The sequence below is a fragment of the Copadichromis virginalis genome, linkage group LG3, assembly GCF_057382275.1.
Source record: "Copadichromis virginalis isolate Kocher_CV1m ecotype Utaka linkage group LG3, C_Virginalis_male_GT1.1, whole genome shotgun sequence".
NCBI lineage: Eukaryota > Metazoa > Chordata > Actinopteri > Cichliformes > Cichlidae > Copadichromis > Copadichromis virginalis.
In genome coordinates, this window is record NC_140620.1 from 46,198,813 (window position 1) to 46,219,022 (window position 20,210).

Below are 20,210 nucleotides of genomic sequence, written 5' to 3' on the forward strand. Positions count from 1 at the left end.
AGAGAGAGAGAGAGAGAGAGAGATGGATAGAGAGAGATGGATAGAGAGAGAGAGATGGATAGAGAGAGATGGATAGAGAGAGAGAGGGATAGAGAGAGAGAGAGAGAGATGGATAGAGAGAGATGGATAGAGAGAGAGAGAGAGAGAGAGTTGGATAGAGAGAGAGAGAGTTAGAGAGAGAGAGAGAGAGAGAGATGGATAGAGAGAGAGAGAGAGAGAGAGAGGGAGAGATGGATAGAGAGAGAGAGAGAGAGAGAGAGGGAGAGAGAGAGAGTTAGAGAGAGAGGGATAGAGAGAGAGAGGGATAGAGAGAGAGAGAGAGATGGATAGAGAGAGAGGATAGAGAGATGGATAGAGAGAGATGGATAGAGAGAGAGAGAGAGGGATAGAGAGAGAGAGAGAGAGATGGATAGAGATGGATGGAGAGAGAGAGAGAGAGAGAGAGAGAGAGAGATGGATAGAGAGAGAGAGAGAGAGAGATAGATAGATAGAGAGAGAGAGAGAGAGAGAGATAGATAGATAGAGAGAGAGAGAGAGAGAGAGAGATGGATAGAGAGAGAGAGAGAGAGAGAGAGAGAGATGGATAGAGAGAGAGAGAGAGAGAGAGAGAGAGATGGATAGAGAGAGAGAGAGAGAGATGGATAGAGAGAGAGATAGAGAGAGAGAGCGAGAGAGAGAGAGAGAGAGCGAGAGAGATGGATAGAGAGAGAGAGAGAGAGAGAGATGGATAGAGAGAGAGAGAGAGAGATGGATAGAGAGAGAGAGAGAGAGAGAGAGAGAGAGTGGATAGAGAGAGAGAGATGGATAGAGAGAGATGGATAGAGAGAGAGAGAGAGAGAGAGAAGAGAGAGACTCACACATACAGACACATGATGGGAAAATCTATAATCCTTCAAGATTACAGATTTTCCCATCAGGATTGATTAGACGTTTGCACATCCATCTGAGGAAAAAATATCTATTGACAAACGGTCAGACAAACGTTACATGTTGTCGGATCAAAAGGGTAAAAGTAAAGGTTATAAAGACTGTACGTATGTAAAATGTAACCTTTTGTTTATGTGCCTGCGCAGAGCCAATGATTTGGAGAGTCATGAGACTGACGCTGAGGTGTAAAATGCAGATGTCTGAAGTGTGAAAATGTTCCCTGGCACAGACTGTGGTGTTTGGTTGCAGGTTTTTTCACGCACAAAATGGTACCGGTTTCCAAAATTGAGAGTATATGTTCATATAGACGGTAGTGAGTTCGGGGCACGATGTGAGAACGTTTATCAGAGGGAAAGTGTGTTTTTTAGGAAAACTGAACTAGTTCTTATATAGCGCTTTTCTACTCTAGCTGAGGACTCAAAGCTAACCACATAAAACACTCTTGGCCACTGTATTCAAGATGGCGGGGCAACGCAAACTACATATATTTATTCACCTTGATTTTATTTGTTTAGCGCTAAATCACAAGAACAGTCACCTCAAGGCCCCTTTATAAGTAGAATTTTTTTTATATCAAATAAACTAAAAAACAAACTACTGTTTGTGCTTTTAATGTGATGTATGAATATATGAATAATGTAAGAGCATACCCTCTTGCTTTATTATTGGTGGTGTGGAGTGCCCAGATTTTAGATGCTAGTGTCAGTGGCCAACCCTTGTGAGGTTTGTTTTAAACTCTGTAACTTTCACCCTTTAAAGTTTGTGAGAGCTTTTGAGTCTAATAGCAAAACATGTTATGTAAATGAAACAATTTTTTTAGTGTTTTACCAGCTGTGAATTTTTGCAGGTACATACAATTGATAAAGAATGAATCACCTTGGCAATAAAAATGGCAGCTTGTGTCTGACAGTTTTTAATTCAGGTCACAAGAAAGCCAATATAAGTCGTTAACTACTGTACTCTATATTACCGCCAGCTATGCAGCTGGGCGTGGCATCACCCCGTTGACACGACGGACCGCGGCTTTGATGGAGCAACCTGACCTATAGCCCCGTGTCCTACACCGCTTGGCACGACCCGCTCATTAGCAGGTTCAAGGGTCCAAACCTGCCATCTGTCCCCGAGCTAAGGTTCAGAGAGGCCCCCACTGTGCCCCATTGCACTCTCGTAGCCCTCCCAGCAGAGATGCCAACTAACAGAAGGTGACATTCCAACTTTCTGACTCTCTCTCTCGCTCGACTTCAGGTAAGGTTTATTCTAAGAAAGCTTGGATCCAAGTGAGGCGTCACTCTGCCGACAATAACTACAGAAAGAGGTGGGGAGAGTATTGTGCGTTTGTTTACAATGTGAAAACGCATTGTAAGGGTTAGGGTTAGTGTGAGAGTCTCAATTCGGCTGCATCTGGCTTTGAACGCCTCACCGTGCGCTTGTGTGCATGCTCACACTCCCTGCAAACATTTGCTTATACCCACTGGCAGTCTGACGAGAACGGGCAGAAATAAACAGACTTTTTTTCCTCCCCTCTTTTTTTTTCAGAAGACTTTTTTTAAGGGGGGGGGGGAAGGAGGGGTACTGATACTTGATAGAGATATGCAATGACAATGTTCACTCCTCTCCTCTAAAAGTCACACCGGTACGAAGAAGGGGAGCGGGATGGAAGGAGGAGGATCAAGACTGGTGGGAGGAAAGAGTGAGGGATGGCAGACAGTGCTGCATCTCTCATGTCAGAGCCTAAAGTCTGACTAGTGCCGACACTCACTGTCACCCAGACTGAAATTAGGATGGGCTTTGACAGCCATAAATCAGGGCCGAAGCAACTGCAACCGATTATAAATGAATTCCACCATTTAATCACTTTTAATCTCTGTTCTCTACAGGTACATTTTTTATCATCCGGTCTTAAACTGAAATGAGATCTAATGAAGGATGTCGGTGTATTTATGAGGACGCTCGTATTAAACAGAGTAGAAAAATCGAGGTCAGGGTATGTAATTCAAAATGCTCTAAAAGATCCATTTTAGACATTTTTTTTTATTCTTGGCTTTTTCTTGATGTCACTATGAGCACAGCTGCCCCGCCCACCTTTTGGCTACGAGGAGAAGCCAATCACCAGAAAGTTGGTGTAAATGAAAGGCTGGGAGAGCTAAAACAGTTTATGATAAATAAATTGTACAGTGTTTATTTATCAGATAAAATACGTTAAATATCACCGTTATTATTGGCCGGCCCGGAAACAGCGGGGGTGTCCAAATTCAGAGGCTGCTTAGGACCCGGCCTTCGCGGTCTAAATTAAGCCGGGTAGTACGTCACAGGCTCCCTCGGTGGAGTGAAGCTCTGCCGTCTGCTCCTTGCTATCTAAAATATAACCGGGCGCTGGCGTAAACTCTCGACCGTCTCACACTTCTGTTTAATCATTTTCTGTTTGACGTTTATTCAGCTGTGTGAAAACCCTGGAAGAACCCTCCCGAGGGATTAATAAAGTTAAATTTAATTTAATCTAATCTAATAACTTTAATCTCAGCCAAACCGATTTACTCACGAACAAATAAAACAGTGAAAAAGCCAAACAATAACATTTTTAAGTTATCAAAGTGACTTATACATGTTTAACCTGAGTAGCAAAAGACCGCGGGGGTTTGAAGTCGGCTCATATATCTGAAGTTTACACAGCTACATTCTCACCTGAAAATATGCTAAAAGTTTTTTTGCAACCCAGAAAGAGAAATAAGAGTGATATTAAAACTAAGTATCTGGAAACTGGAATTGGTTGGGCTGCGCTATGAATTCTGCGATATGGTTTTTCAATTTTGTTGTCCGGGTGGAAAATCGGGAGAAATTCGGGAGAATGGTGGCTCCGGGAGATTTTCTGGAGGGGCACTGAAATTCGGTATTCTCCTGGAAAAATCGGGAGGGTTGGCATGTATGGTTGTGGCAACATCACTAACCTTGTGAAACACCTCAGAGTAAATCATATCACAGAATATGACGAGCGTATTGAGGCGAACTGAAAAGGAGGACAGGGGCAGGTGCTGCTAGGGCGAGACAGACCTCTCTCACGGAGTCCTTTAGTGCTGCAGGCAGGCAAGGTGTTCAAATAGGCACAACTTTAGTTTTTTTATTTCTATATGATGAACCCTGCATTATTAAGTGATAAGAACAAGTAATCTGATGTCCTGTAATCATTATCATGCTATAATTTGAGATACAATAAATAAAATAAAGTATCGGTATCGGATCAGTATCGTCGATACCACCCTGAATATTACTTGGTATCGATCGGAAAGCAAATCAGTGGTATCGCACATCACTACTATTAATCATGGAAAGATAGATTCCAAAATTAAATATAAATATATAAAATAAAAATATACAGCTGGTCCCCAGGTAAATAGGTGTAAGGTAAATAGCAGCACAATTTTGATTATACTGAATTCACCACCCTGATATTTGCTTTCCATGACTGCAAAGTCATAGATGCATATATGTAACAATACATAGCATAAAAATACAGCTTTTTGTTGTTGTTGTTGTTGTTCTCTTTTTTTTTTTCTTTTACTAAATTCAGCTGTAAGAATTTTAACTTTTATAGAGAAAGGATAAGACCCGTCTTGATCTGACTTTATTGTACAGGTTTTCAGGGAAAAAAAATTTAAGTGATATTTTGGTGGCTTTAATGCACCTGCATGTGGAGATATCACTCTACATAAACATAATATGTGTCAATAGTAGATTATTTATTTATCAGCAGTTTGTCCTATATAAGACCTCTGATTCTGATTGGATATAAGAATCATTGGTCGTGGTCATGTGACCCATCACATGTGATTTAAGGTGTCACCCTGCTGTCAGATCAAAATGTATTAATAAGGAAATTCTCCAGTTTACAGACCTGTAATTCTTTTCTATGTTAATTTTATTCTGCCCTGCACCTGCCCCCACATGTTGGTAAGGATGGATTTTTTTCTTGTTTTTAAAGTCCAGGCAATACAAGAAATTACTGATTTGACACATTCTGCCTCAAAGTCAGGCCGTCTGTTCGACACTTCCTCTCAGTCTCCTCGTTTTGTCTTGAAACCAAACATGTCTGGTTATTCTCTGTCACAGGCTAATGAACAACCAGCACAACCATTTGACTATTTTCAATCAGTTTGGGAAACAAACATGTTTTCCTCTGGTTTTAGTTTTGTCTTGTGCGTCTTTAACTTGTCTCTATATTGTACTGTACTCCACAAACGTGACTCAAGTCATTGTGTTGCTGCAGTCTTACTTCTGACCTGAACCACTAGGGGCCAGTAACAGAACATCTGATCAAGATGTGTGCAGCATTTCGACAATACAATGTCAGTATGTACCTTGACACTTCTCACAGTTGGACAGTTCAACAGAAACATGCTATTTCCAAAGTGATTTACTGAGATACACAAAGGCGCCCTGACAGCAAAGAGTGTTTTGTTCACGGGTAATAGGTATAATTCATTGTCGAATCCAGTTCATAATCTCATAATAAAAAATCATAGTGTCTACCTTAATATTTATGATAGACTGTGCTGCAGGGTGAAAACAGCCCTCCTCTCCGGTTTCTGCAGCTAGGCCTGATGATGTGAAGGGATTATTGCGGCGAGGAAGGAAGAGAAGAAATAAACCACGGCATTAATGTTGTGTTGCAAATGACTTCACCTTTGATGCCTCTCCTGTGAGCATTCAACACAGCCACCTCTCTCTCTCTCTCTCTCCTGCTTTTTCTCTGGTGACAAACTCCAGCCTATATGTGAAGTTTCTATAGCAACCCTGTTGCCAGCATGATTTCATCAGTTAATTTCCCCATAGGCTGTCTGACAAAGTGAGAAAAACAAAAAAGACTTTGGGCATCAGGTTGACTTTGCGGGGGTGAGGTCTGCTTCTCGAGTTCCACTTCTACTCAGTGTTTAATTTGCTAAATGACTGTCACTGCTGAACTGTAACCATTGGGAACCAATCGGAGAGTGAGATAACCGTTTTCGATCAACTTAATGACCTCACATTCAGAGCGCCGAGGCACGCTGTCACCAGGTGGCACTCTTTTTCTTTTTTTTTAACTTTTCAATATCACAGCAGTGAAAGCAGTCGCAGCAATGGCAGCAAGGTTGGAAAATGTGTGTTAGGACTCCTGAAGGCAGCGATGCCCCGTCCATCACCTCTTCCCAGGAAGCTCACAGACAGAATGTCTTGAACAGTCAACAGGAAAAGCCAGGTGTTTGAGTGAAGAGGACAGAGCACAACCTGCCTTGTTAATGTCTCCCTGACAGTGGGAGATGCCTAATGTGGGTGGAACACACACAGCCTCGGCTTTGATGGGCATTCGAGGGGGCCGCTCACACGGCTGGAAATCCGGCAGCTTTTAGGCTCTCACTGTGGCCCTAGAGGTCTTTGGAAATGTCAATCATGTGCCCTTGGACCCACATGCTGGGACCTGGGCTTTGCTTTTCACCGGTCCCTGCAATTCTCTTGCAATCAAAAGACCTCAGTGGCCCAGTTCATCGCGTTGGCATTACGAACTGCCTGGAAAGCCTTCTTCAAGTAATCATAATTTAGAGAATCTTGATGGCTGGTCGCCTTGATGAAGTCTCCTTCCCAGTAAAATTATAGTTAAAAAGAAACGTTAACTTTCAGGACTACTACGTGCCAATCCTTGTACTAGTAAAAGTTTTGTCTGTGGGGAAATATGCAAATTGCCTTCATGCAGAGCGTGAAATAAGCAGACTGATAAACCTCATATCTTTCTGTTAATAAGATAATGTAGTCCTATGATAAACAGCTTGCCATAAAGACTGTAAACAGGTGAAAACTTTGAATATGCCTTTTAAAAATGAAATACATCTGCCAGCATTCCATAATGTTATATCATCTTTCTTTTATGCATACAAAGGCCCCACAAGCTATAGTTTTATGGGTGGCGATAGGCTGGACTTGAGTATTAAGTTGAGATTTCTTCACCTTTGTAAAGATCCAGGAAAATTCTATTCAATTTTATTTATTTATATAGTACAATCAATCACAACAACAATCGCCTCAAGGTGCTTTATAGTGTAAGGTAGACCCTATAATAATACATACAGAGAAAAGCCCAACGATCACACGACCACCTATGAGCAAGCACTTTGGCGACAGTGGGAAGGAAAAACTCCCTTTTAACAGGAAGAAACCTCCGACAGAACCAGGCTCAGGGCTGTGCTACGACACAGTTGGGGTGAGAAAACAAAAGCAAGTGCCCCCATAGAGGTGTCCCTTATTTCTAGTGTTCATGCTAAGCTAAGCTAAATGGATATTTCACACTTAAAATAATTTTTTACACATATAAGCTGATTGATACAGCTGTCTTACCTTTCAATGAGAAGATACAGCAACGTGACCGTTAGCTTACACTGGAAATAGGAGGAAACATTGATTTCTGCCAGCACTCTCTCACTCTCATTCATTTTATATTAGTTTTATTTCATTCTTAAAAGCTAGAAATTGTTCATTTATGGGGCCTATATGCTGGACTACTTCTGGACCACGAACAGAAACTTTCTGACTGTTATTATTCATGACTTTATGACTCTAGATAAATAAAACCTAATAGTGAGAGGTAAACTGTGATTTCCAGTTGTCATCTTGCATCATTACACTGTTAGGCTGCTAGCCTCCATGCTAACATAAGCTAACTCTTTTCTTTATGCTACTATAAGCTAGCTCTTTACTCTTTAGGTGACTAAAGGAAATCACTGATTAAATATTGCATCTACATAGTTTTAGGCCTGTTGAAAGAAATATCTTTGGGATGTTATATTCTTTGAGATGATGATTATTTATCTTTTCAGAGGAGAATTGTCAGACTGGTTTGGGCTGATAGCAAGGCAAGGGAAACGCAAATAACTACTTGTTACAACCAAAGTATGCAAAACAGAATCTCAGAATGCACAACGCTTTGAAGCAGATGGTCTCCAGCAGCAGAAAACCACACTGCATGCCACTCCTATCAGCAAATAAGAGAAAACTGACGCTACAATTCAAACAGACACGCTAAAACTGGATAGTAGAAGATTGTAAAAATGTTGGCTGCTGCAACAACTGGAAAACGACATGATTTAGAAATAAAATCATGGATCTATCCTGCCTTGTATCAGCACTTCAGGCTGCTGCTGGCTGGTGGTTTTGCTTGGCACACTCCCGATCTCAATCAAACCCAGCGCCTTTGGGATGTGGTGCAACAGGAGATTCACATCATGGATGCTGACAAATCTGCAGCAACTGTGTGATGCTATCACATCAATATGGACCAAAATGTCTGAGGATTGTTTCCAGCACCTTGTTAAATCTGAGCAACATAGGATTAAGGCTGCTCTAAAGGAAAAAGGTACTAGCAGCGTGTACGTTATAAAGTGTCTGGCGAGTGCATGCAATAAAATGATCACAGAGATTGTCCACATGCAGCAGAGGAATTAGAAATCCAACAAGCTGATTATAGTGAAGTTCTGACATTGAAACAAATGGTTAATGTTTAGCAACACACAGAAATCCTGCCTTAAATGGCATCGTTCTTAATGTGTCCTTGCATATGCAACCATCCTCAGGTTGAAATGTCCCTCACCAATAATAGCATATTGCATTTGAAACCACCTTGGAAATTATTACAAGAGTATTAAGGTACTGGTAAAAAAGAAACCTCATACACCCACATGCATTTTAAAAGAAAATGCTTTTAAAGCCTCTGTCATAAACTAAACTTACAAACATTTTGATACTTGAGAAAAGTGGCTGCCAGGTTGAAATGCACCAGTAATCCAAATCCAAATGCAGACCAATATTTGTTGCGTTATTGATTTTGCCCTGCTCTTTATTTTTTTATGAGCTTTCCAATTTTCCTGTAAGTTGACAAGAAGAAACATTTATTTGGTTGTGTATAATCACCGAAGCGGCTATTTGTTTCCCCACATATAACCCAAAGTAATCTGATTTATTACAGCTCAATCATTTTATCTATGGCTGGAAACATCAGTCTGGCTCTTGTCACAGCAGATACGACCTAATAAGTTCAGGTAAGAGCAGCCAGACGCTCAGGTAGATATTGATTTGCAGTTCTAATAAACAGCTAAATGTTTGCCTAAAAGTTACTGCTTGGCACACTGAAAGCTGGAAATACAAGTATCCAATATTAGAAATGGCATTTTTTAAAAGAATTGAATGTTTAACCAGGGGCATGTTCTGTAAGTAATAAAAAATGTTTTTCAGGTCCTGCCTGAGGAATCTGGAAATGAAACGTGAACATTTAGCTGGCATTAACAAAGTTTGTTTTTCAGAAGTTTGTTTCATTAGAGACTTTCTTTTCCTTTCTCTAAGCACAATCAATTATACTGAGATCCACCTTTTTAGAGCAGCTAACTTTTTAACAAAAGAAAAGTGAGGAGGAAACTTTAGCAGTCATGCTGTCCATCTGCTTTTTTTTTTTTACCTTTATTTGGGCAAAGATAATTTTTGCCTGTGAGCTGCTGCTGCTGTTTTGTCCTTGAGAAACAGCTGCCAAGGTGCCAAATTACTTCCTGATGAAAAGTTAGTGATGTTGATTCCTCCTTATATACACTAACGTCATTTTATCTTTAAAAATGGATCAAATGTGAAAGAGACTGTGAAGTAAAACTATGCTGCTTTTGAAAGATTCAGCACTGAGGTTGCAGGTTGATATATTTATGCTGTGTACGTCCAGCTGTTTATTAATGTAAGAACGGCCCTTTATAATGCACTAGCTGCTGTCAGAAGCACCAATTAGTAAGAGCTGTACCTCAGAAAGAGGTTAAGCTTGCCATTCATCTTCTGGACTGTTCTCAGTAGGAGCTGTTTCTAGAGTCCAATAAAAGTCTGCTGTATTTCGAGGTATCTGCCTCCACTATTCAAAGTCCCCTGACTCCTTTGCCTGCGAAAGGGCCTAAATATAATCATATCGAGCCGTGACAGCACTCCAAACCGAGCAGAACAGACTAGACTAAAATGGCATCAATAATATTTCAGACAAAAAAAGAGGTGGTGGGGTAGGAAGCAGAAAAGCTCCTTAAACTTTTTAACATAAAAATCCACCACAATTCAATCGTCTCATCCAGATGGGTCGGTCACGCCAGGTGAAAGCTCTGACATTGTCAGCGGCTCATCAGAAGAGAACCTGCGCCCGCGTGCTTTCACCCGTGCGGCCTTGACACGCTGTCATCTCCGTCTTTTCGAATGCGGATGGACCTGCCACTCAGCGCGCCCCGCCGCACGTCAATCACTCATTTCAGCCACACATTAATGACCCTCATTATGGAGCGCGACCATATGGCACGGCGCTCTTTGTGTCTGTGGGAGCGCATTTGCCTAACGCAGCCACGCGTCTGCTCCGCCGTTCCTGAAAACAGATTGCGCCGGGGGATGAGGCCAAGCTCTTGGTCACCTCCCTTAGAATCTCATTGCTGTGTTTACGCTGACAGAGGAAATGTGGCCGTGGAATGGTGGGGGCAACCGTAATGGAGTCTTTGCATCTGCTCCAGAATGTCATCCAAGATGTCCCCTTCTGTCCAGCAACAGCAGGAGAGCGAGGAGCGTGTGTGCATGTGTGAGAGGCTGAAGAAGACCCACTAGAAGCTTCTGAACGATACCGAGGGTGCAAGTCCATGTGAAGTTGTCACCCGTTGAATATTAAAAGTGTCCGTCTTCATGAATGTCATCAGACCTAGATGACATTCATGAAGATGGTTGGTTCTGTCGGGAGATAACAGATCAAATTTACACTGCACAGATAGTGATTTGGAGACGGGTCAGCACAGAGACCTGTGTATCTTTTGGGTATAGCCGCAGTTACCAAGTCTAGCTGCTTTGCAGCTCGCTGTCAATTTCCACTCTAAGAGATCATGGAACATAAAAATAAAGCTTTTGCTGGGAAATAACACAAATAAGTGGTTGTACAACAAACTGCCAGATATCTCCACGGCAGCCCTAATTAAGGGATTGGACATATGGCTCCAAAAACATGGCTCTTTGCATTCTTGCAGGAGAGTAGGGCTGCTCAATTAATCGAATTTTAATCACGATTACGATCTGGGCTTTCAACGATCATTAAAAATGACTGAGCCGATTATTAGCCCCTCCCTCATTTATCCGCGACACCTTAAAGGCCGGTCCGTGAAAATATTGTCGGGCATAAACCGGTCCGTGGCGCAAAAAAGGTTGGAGACCGCTGATTAAGAGGACCCGAGGGAAGCTCGGAAAGCTAAGCAGGAGTTATTTGGAGAGGAGAGTGACTGCTGTTGGTTGAAAAGAGAGGTAAAAAAAAAAAAACTTCAGTGGTGTTGCACACTATTTTATATTATTTTTTTAAAGTCATTGTTAACCCTTTAAAGCCGGTCAGAGCAGCACGCTCCGTTTTGCGTAACTATTTTTAAATCCCTGTAGAACCTGAACCGTGTAAGCTAGCGCAATAATTTGTTTTGCATATGAAACCGGAGGAGTTGTACTTACATCTGATGCCATCAGCTTGTCCTCGGTCACGGTTTCCTTCCACATATAGCTTTGCAAAAATTGCATAAAAAGCGCTTGCAGGAACAAAAACATAATACTCCAGAAACAGGCTTTGCCGATCCATCAGCTGTTCGTAACACTTCCCACAGTGAAATGATGCACATGCTGTTTTCTTTGCAAATTTGCATCATAGGATTGTTTTTTGTTTTTCCTGCAGTATATAAAAATTGCTGTATCTCCAAAATAAAACTATGAAGACACTCAAAATAAATTTCCTGTTGTTGTAAACTATTTTTTGCAACTTTATTGTATTTAAAGTTTTGAGGGATAAACCTCTTAAATTTCTCCAAGTAGAAATATATGTAAACAAAACAAAAGCGATTTTCAATTTTTTTTGTAGTTTATTGCACTTTTTTTGCAATTTATGTAATTACTATGGATTTAATGCATACATAGTATTAAAATATGGGTTATAACAGTTGTATTGATGTATAGCAACTTGAAATGCTCCCACAAATGGCACTACAGCATGTAAAAAAAAATAATATAAGCTCTGGTGGACTTGGTTCTATAGTACCCGTTGCCTACTGGTGGTGGTCAGAGGGCCCGGTGGCGCCAGTGTCAGGCAGCCTCGCCTCTGTCAGTGCGCCCCAGGGTGGCTGTGGCTACAATGTAGCTTGCCATCACCAGTGTGTGAATGTGTGTGTGAATGGGTGGATGACTGGATATGTAAAGCGCTTTGGGGTCCTTAGGGACTAGTAAAGTGCTATATAAATACAGGCCATTTACCATTTACCATTTAGGTCTTAAAGGGTTAAATAAATATCGTCAAATAATCGTGATCTCAATTTCAGTGAAAATAATCGTGATTATCATTTTTGCCATAATCGAGCAGCCCTACAGGAGAGTGCAACGAGCAGATCAATACCACTCTCATGCCTGTGCGATTAGTATGAAGCAACAGCTGGAGGGTGATAGCTAGGTTATAGCAAAAGTTTAAAAGAAAAATGTGTCTGCACATACCTGTGAGGCTCAGTAATTAACAGGATGTGTGTCCTTTGTGGTTTTCAGGGTGTCACATAGTTTGCAGAGTCTCGACTGGTTGCTTACGAACCAAATGTGACAAAAGTTGAGGAAGTCACTGCAGCCGACAGCCTTTAAGCCAAGCTCCACTAATTGTCTCCAGTGGGCTCCAGTTCAGCACCTACTACAGAAACACCGCGTGGCATCAGTCTACTCGTCTAATTCAAGAAACCAATTCGACATAAAATATCAAACCGTTCCCTCAAAGCCTAAAAAGACTTTGGATTTTGACCATCACAGCAAGATTGGCATTGCAATTCAGACAGTAAAGGCTAAATGATGGCAGGCTTATTCTGAATTTAACCGGTCGTTGCAGATCGCTGACTCTCCCTGAGCCTGGTTCTTTTTAAACGGGAGGTTTTCCTTCCCACCGTTGCCAAGTGGGTTCATTTAATTGCTTTAGTTGTATTGTTGTAGGGTCTTCAGCAGAGATGGGCAGTAACGCGTTACTTGTAACCTGATTAACCTGATTACTTTTTCAAGTAACGAGTAAAGTAAGGGATTACTATTGCAAAAACGGTAATTAGATTACCGTTACTTTCCCGTAGGAACGCTGCGTTACTGCGTTACTAAAACCGTGATTTTTTGCAAGAATGTCTCAAGTGCCACGTTCGTGACAACAGCTGTGTGCAGATCAACAGTGGATCACATATCGATTGTGGGAGAGAGTATGAGCGTGCAGCGTTTAAAGCGTGGAAGTACTGACCTTACTTTGAGTTTGATTCCATAAAAAGTGACAAAAACGACGTAATGGGAAACTCAGAGAAACTCGCGGATCCTTCAACTGACCGCGGCACACCTGCACCAGGATAAACCTCCGCCTACCTCAGTCCTGCTTTACAGGTGAAAATAGAGCAACAGGACCGCTGAGTCTTTGACTTTAGTTATTTTCTGCTGTGTTTTACTTGCATCTATTTGAAAGAGTGAGTGTAAACACAAAAAATATTTTATTTTATGTGCTGGAATGTGCAGAAAATAGGTTTAAATGTTAAACTAATTTATTCCAGTCAGAGAATGTTGCATATAATTAAATTTTTGCTTGAGGCATAAAGTTAAAAGATTAAAACTAATAAAACAAGTTAAAAAAAGAGACTTTTCCATTTGATTACATTTTGTATGATGGATTATGCAGAAAAAGTCGAATTGGGCTGAAAGATCTATCGCTTTATCACCTCTTCAGGTTGTAAATCGTGTTTTTAAAAAGTAACTAAGTAACTGAGTAATCAGTAAAGTAACGGGATTACTTTTGGGGGAAGTAATCAGTAATTAGTTACTGATTACTTTTTTCAAGTAACTTGACCAACACTGGTCTTCAGCGCTTAAATAAAACTGAAGTGAAAATAAAAAATGAGCTAAACTTGAACGCCTATTTTTTATCCATTGATATCTTATGTCAGTCTATTGCGAATAAAGATGGAGTACCCACCATGTTTTTGCTACCACTGAATCTAAAAGCAATGATAACTTCTGAGGACTGTAATTCAAAAGGTCAGAGAGGGAACGAGGCCCTGGCAGCTCCTCGGGGCTTTGGGAAATCTAGCCTATGAAGAGATGCTTTTTAGATCTTTTCAACTGAAAAGCAAAGAAGTCTTTTAAAGTAGTAAGAAGTACTGATCTACTGGGTTAATGGTAGTAACTTTCAAAAGTGGGGAGAAAGTGAGGTTCAGATCCTTTGCAAAACTCAAATACAGCCTTGGCTTGTCAATAATGAAGCACACGCAGGAGAAAGAGTGGTCGGGGACCTTGAGTATACCTCGGTCTGTGTGTGTGTGTGTGTGTGTGTGTGTGTACAGACAGTTTCAGAAAGAGAAAATCCACAGCTCACACACTGCGAGGCTCCACTTTTACCTATTTATTGCACCAGGAGAAATGTGATGTTTGGAGCACACCTGCTCTTCCTGAGAGGAAACCGTTTTCCCTGAGGTTGTGAGGGCCTCCCGGAGGCGTGTCTACTTACGGCTCCAGCTGGTTCCCCGGATGGCACACCTGCTTCTCGTCACCAACCGCTCACCTGCAATATATGAGGAGCGGCTCATCTGCCTACTTTCTCATTTCAAGGTTGGCCTTTCTTCCTTTGCATTTAGTTGCTGGTATTTACCTCCAGCTGTTTTTCTTCTGAGCCACCAGTCAGTCATAAGCCAGCTTCACCTCTGGAAACTCACTGGCCGTTCTTTTCACACCACTTTAACGTTGGCCTGCTCTTCTCAGATCGGTCGATGCCTTCGAGTCCATTCTTTAAGTTGATTAAAATTCCTGAACAGAGTAGTTAGTTGGCTGTATGCATTCTGCACTTTCGGGTCTGCCAGTTCTTACTGAAATCATGACCTTTGGTTTCATATTCTGCTTTTTCTTTTCATCCTGTCTAATGCAGCTTTAAGTGACATGGCATTGAAAGTACCATATAGAGTATCTGATCTGTATTTCTGTACAATGAGAGCGATTATGAGGAACACCATTTCTTGGTTTTGATAATAACTGCAGGCAGGGGAGAAAAAAAATGATTTCCTGGTAATGTTTTGCTTTTTCGGTGAATTTCTGCTTCCTTGAACAATCTTGATGTAAAATGGAAAGATGTCTAACGAAGCAGGATTCAGGCCCATTGTGGCCTCACATAATGACTCATTGGTAAGGCCGCTCGCTCTCAAGGAGCTTTTGCTTTGCCATACCTATTTTTCCTCTCTGTCTCGTAATGACCCCTATTTGTCTCCTCATATCCATCTAATGCTGCTTTCTCATGGTGATTTGTGCAAACTGTTGCTCGTTTTTCACTCAAATGTTTAAAAAAGCAAAAAAAAAAGTACTTCCTTTGACTGTGCGCTACGATTGTGGTTATTTTAAATAGTTATTTTTCTGAGAAAGACCAGTTGGACAGTTCCAATTCCCTGTCTATTAATAATGAGGCTCTTATTCACCCGTCTTTAAAGACATTTTTAAAATAAAGGAAATATGAGAAATTAACATCCCCCCCCACCACCACCACCACCCCCGTCACATCAGACAGAGCTTATCTGAACCACCTAATGAGAAGTTGGGTTACGATTACTGTTGACTTGCACCTCGTGATGCCACCGGGGTGTTTATTTATAGAAACACAGAGCGAATGTTACACATTTCTCTCCTCTCTGTCTCTCTTCACTTGGCCCTATCCTCAGAGACAACTTCGTGCAGAGGAGCATCGCCTCCTCTTCTCCGCTGTCAATGTATTCCAGTGATGTGGGATGCCAAGTGGGCTGGAGCACAGCAATCAAAGCTGGTAGAAACACAAACAGCCAGCTGCAAAGCCGGGACCAAACAAACACACCCCGCTTTTGCAAACCTCTCTTTCCCTCTAAGCCGAGAGCCATTGTGCACGGTTTCAGGTGATCCGTTTGACAAGCTAAGTGGTTTGATTAACTGTCTAACTAGAGAGGTTAAGATAAGAACATGCACAGGTTGCAGCAGTCAGCGAATGGCTCTAAAAATGTGGTCTGGGTTGATAACGAATAACAGGACTCCGAAAAGCAATTATTGGGGATAATTTGAGAAAAAGTAGTTAGTTGCTATTGCTGCTTTGCTTCAGTTTTTTCCTGCACCGAGTAGAAAAAAGTCTTATGCTTGCAAATAATCATCACACCAGAATTAGAGATTTGAGATCTTCTTCAGAGGCTTCAGTTGAACTTCTTACTGTCCCATAAGGCGGTGAGGGGATTTTCTGTCTTTCTCTCTCGCTCTCTGCTGCAATCCACCGTACACAAAAACATGAAACATAAACACGATGACGAGACGCAAAGAAAATTGAAGACGTTGTTTTGACAATGCTTTATTTCACCCCAAGAAAGCATGAAAGGCGATACCATCAAAATCCATCACAATCAGGTGGCAGAGCGAGCGTTTACTGCTTCGCACTGCTGATGCTGTCGGATCGAAAACCTTTTCTTTACTCCTGCTCCTCGAAAGCTGAAAAAGAAACTGAAAACACACATCAGTTAATTTTCTTTTTTACCTACAGGCATATACGAAACCTCTATAAATAAATCAGTCACTCAAGCGTGAGGCGTCAAGAACAAAAACATTAAGCTTGTCACTCCGGTTGATGCTGGGATTTGGGGGCAACGGAGCTGAAGTCGGTCACTTGAGCGTCTTTTTCTTGGGCCTCTTGTTTCTTTGCATCCTTCAGATGCTTTGCGACAACTCGGGGCGACGAAGAGAGAAGTCATGCTGAATCCCAAAAAGTACACGCTTGCCCAGAGTTGCTGACTTGTGGGCTCTGCAGAAGGGTTAGAGCAGGCTTTTGCCAAAATTCATCTAGTCTGCAGAGTCTCTCAAGCGAATATTTGGTGTGGTGTCTGTGTGGACTTCCACTGAGTCTGCTAGTCTGTACTAGTGAGATTTCTCACAGTTCACTGCTCTGCTGATATGATCATAAAAGACACCAGGTGATAAAGACTTGCTCTTGTCTTTGAAATAAGGTCTGGAACAAGGTCTTCAATCCTTGCTGACAATGGCAGGGAGCTCATCTGGTCGTGAACTCTCTAGATGACAATCAAAATGTCTGGAAGTTGCTGCTAATTCATTTTGACAGCTCTGTATTACAATTTCATTCAAATGCTTTCTCTTGAAAGCAAAAGCCCAGACAAGGGAGAAATCCTTTGAGTATAACCTCTTGAAGATTTGATTATGACCAGAGAGATTATGAGAGAGAAACAGCAGTGAATCCTGAATAGGAATTCATGGAGAAGTCTGTACCGCCAAACATGATTTGTCCATGCCTTCAACAGCCAGTCAGCAGCTCAAATGGATAACAATTTTGTTTTTGCACTGATGCTGCTGATAATCACTGTTTTAATTATTCGTTGGCAGGAATATCGTATCCTAAACTGAAAGCCAACACACAAAAACATGCATAAACATGCTAATTTATTCCTGATATTATCACAATTAAACAGCAGATTCAATTGAATCTGCTGTTTAATTGTTTAACCATACGGTAAAAAAATACATTTTTCCTGGCCAAAATATATTTCAAATATATGGTAAATATATTTTGTATTTGTGATGCTCCAAAAAAATATATTTTTGAAATTGAAAATATATTTCTTTCAAACCAAAATACATTTCAAAACATATTTTAGGGTGAAGAAAATACATTTCCAACCTTACAGTAGAATGTATATCAAAGTATCCTTTATTTAAAATATATTTAGTGCAATAATGATGATAATGATAACAATACTAAAAGTAACATGTTTTATGCACATCTGCAAAAAACAGTTGGATTCAAACAAAACAGAGTCAAAGGTCTATCACGAATTAGGTTGCTTATTCATTTGCTTACAGTATTTCACATTACACAATATCTCACTATAATGTAGCGTTCATTGACTTTGAAATTATCTGTCAGTGATACAGTAAACAAGATACAACAACTGCTATGTACACTTTAGTTTTTGACAATATATACAATTTAGTACTTAAAGGAACACACTCCACTGTTTTGGAAATAGGCTCATTCTCCATCTCCCTCAGAGTTAAAAATGCAGCGTCTTCTTTCTAGATCCGTACGTTAATAGGGCTCTGGAGCGTGATCTTACGGGATGGGGCGTAGCCAGGATTTTTGGTCAAGGCGCCATATTAGCAGGCCAAACAAATGCTTGCTGTGTGGTCGGTTGTAATGTTAGATTGCACTACCGACAAAGGAATAAGCTTGAAAACAGGCTCTCTTTTCATTGTTTCCTCACCTGGAAACATCATGAGGGAGCTTATGTGTTGGATGTTACCAAAAGAAGGCGTCTAGCCTGGATAGCAGCTGCGAGACGAGCTGATATTCAGTTCTCTACCAGCCACAGATATCTGTTGGTGTGCTCCAGTATTTTCATTCAGGTAAGTTCTAAATAAGTTCATATTATTATTTATAGCCTGTTAATTTTATTTTCAATAGCACAAACTTAGAACAAACATGCAGAACTACCTTCTATTTATAGAGTTGCTAATTATTTGGCATTATTGCAACAAACCAGCCTATGAAATGAATGAAACAAATCCTGACTGGGTTCCAACACTACACATGGGGCACTACGAAATCCCTGCTTCAAACTACATGCTACATACCACCATGCCAATCAGATTACTTCTTCCATGTGAGGGTAAAAAGGTGACCTTCCTGGATAAGATGGCAAAGGTTTGCTGCGTTTTGGTGAACATGTGCCCCAGTGTGGTAGTAAAACCAGGGAAAAATGCTCTTGTTGAATACTTTTAAGTCTTGTGCTGTTTATGTAGTGATAAGTTTTCAAAAGAGACAGTAAATTACAGAATGCTAGTAGTGGGTGATATTATACAAATGCTGTCATGATTTTATGTGAACATTTTGTCATTTGTAAACTATACATAACATTTTTTCTACATTGTAACTGATGTGATGTTCGACAAAGTGCTTTTAATTAAAAATAGGCAAACATTTCTTTGTTTCTTTATTCAACTTTTGAACAGTGGTATTTAGTAAGTACATATTCAGTAAATGCAAAGTATTTACATGGCCCCCTAAATTAAAACATTATGGGTTATTCAGAACAGAACTATGCTTGGAAAAATATTGTCCCATCAGTTGATCCAACTCCTCCACAGTAGCAGGTGGAACCTTTCTTTTTTGAGGATGGCTTCTTTTACCTGTCACAACGAATGGTCTGTTTATGTTTTGATCAAGAACCTTTTTTTTGGGCAGCTGAAGAGGAGAAGTCTATCTTATGGCCAACCTCTGGCTGTATCTTGGTCATATTACCCAGCAAAACCCAGTATGCAGGTTCATCTGTAACAGTCCTTGTGCCACAGATCCACACTGTTGCTTCTACATTAAACAGAAGAGCAGTGACATGGCTGCAAGTCTCCACGACTCTAGCCATACAGCTGCAGTGGGCGGCTTCAACCTTCCCTGTGATGCTCACAATGACCTGTGGCTGCAATGCTGCAATTCAGTCTTTAAGAGTGCAGGACCTAAAACACACACAGACAAAGTTCATTTAAAGACAAGAACTTTAATAAGCCAAGTCCGACACAAATGTGTTTTATTTACTTTCAAATCCATTTATCATAAATGTAACAAATAAAGTGTTTTTATGTATCCATCTATAGAACGCTGCATGTTATATTCTAAATCTGCATGTTTCTTTTTAGAAACTTATCAGCAAAAAATGAACCTAAAGTATGTAATGCAAGGATGTAATCACTTTCAAGAGGGAGAAAACATAAAGTTCGACTTTAAGTGACAACTATGGACACCTAATATGACAAGCAGATTCTGCAGGTCATTAATCAATGTATAAAACTAAAACAGAATGTATTTTTAGTGACACAGGACACAAACAAGGAAGCAAGATGTGTAATTAGGATTATTTATAATAAATATGAATTAATTAGGGCAATTTCTTTAACCATAAAGAATAACTAAATCCTTCAGGACAATGTCACATCAATGCACTGAACTCACTATGTTATCCCTCTAACAGAGCCTCTACATGTTCTCACTGTAATTTCCCCCTCACGAATGAATTTTTGCTAGCACTAATTTGAATGCTGGGGGGAATCAAACGCATTTTACTCGCAGTACTCAAGCTGACTTACCTTTGCTTGAATGACGGCATACTCACAACGTGGAGGCTTAAAAATAGCCAAATCTTGTACCCAGTCCTTGGTGAATTGGATGTGCGCCTCCAGAGATTTATAAT

General features: G+C 40.7%; 1 protein-coding gene across 1 annotated transcript in view; it reads right to left on the reverse strand.

The window, feature by feature from the left end:
- The window catches only part of LOC146715010 (uncharacterized), a 92,082-nt gene that overhangs the window by 52,422 nt on the left and 19,450 nt on the right, over positions 1 to 20,210 (reverse strand). The gene's annotated exons all lie outside the window — the stretch shown is intronic.